Source organism: Penaeus monodon, chromosome 23, assembly GCF_015228065.2.
Source record: "Penaeus monodon isolate SGIC_2016 chromosome 23, NSTDA_Pmon_1, whole genome shotgun sequence".
In the NCBI taxonomy this organism is placed as follows: Eukaryota; Metazoa; Arthropoda; class Malacostraca; order Decapoda; family Penaeidae; genus Penaeus; species Penaeus monodon.
Genome location: NC_051408.1, coordinates 27,653,599 through 27,654,513, shown reverse-complemented (window position 1 = coordinate 27,654,513; position 915 = coordinate 27,653,599). Strand labels below are relative to the sequence as shown.

Sequence of the window (915 nt, the reverse complement as noted above, 5' to 3'; positions counted from 1 at the left end):
GCTGTGGTTCTCTATATTCACTAACACAGATTCATGAGGCTATTACTGGGAGACCAACCAGCTTCTCACTTGCTCTTATATATGAGATTTAAGCTGAAAAGGGCAGTTTTTCTAGCTTCTCACAATCCCTTTTCATTTCACACTTGTTCATGCCCAATTATAGAGATAATATCTATATATGTCAGTTACAATATAAATGAGTATTAGTAACAATAAAATATATGGCCAGGGTATGATTATGACATCATAAGAAAATATATGCCTAAATATTATAAAAGGAATGACATAATAACTCCATAGCAATGACATATATGGTACACCATGGGCTGTCTATTTGTTAAGTGGGACTACCAAATGTTTGTTTATGATTTCCTGTGACACTGCTATAAGTTCAATTGATTCTTCTACATAATTAATGCTAGATTTGAAAAGAGTAATCAATACTACTACATATGACAAACAAGTACATTTTTTTAATTTTTACTTCATTCTGTCATGTAACTCTCAATAACTAACATATCAATATCTGTTTCCATATACTTCTTTCACTGATGTATTTCATTACCATAACTGCCTTCAGTGCACCCTCCATGCCACTGTTCAGTCAAATTGTTATCAATTACTTCTCTATTTTTTCTTTTTTTCTGCACAACTTTTCTGTCAAACATCTCTCTTAAATCCAGTTTTACTATTGTAATTTACTTTTAATTACACAATTTCAATTTCTTCTCCTCTTACTCATCAAAAATTTCATTCTCAGCCAATCATTCTCATCACTATCAAATTATTCCATGCCATGGTTTCATAACTTATATTCTGCCATTATCTGCTTTACGTAATCTATTAGAGATGTAAAGTAAACATTGTTTAACTTGCAACTGTAATTACACTAATGATACCTAATATTTACAAAAA

At 30.6% G+C, this 915-nt stretch overlaps 1 protein-coding gene across 1 annotated transcript in view; it reads right to left on the bottom strand.

Annotated features, from left to right (window-relative positions):
- The window catches only part of LOC119587914 (dystrobrevin beta-like), a gene marked incomplete at its 5' end in the record, with an annotated part of 25,424 nt that overhangs the window by 10,972 nt on the left and 13,537 nt on the right, over window positions 1-915 (bottom strand).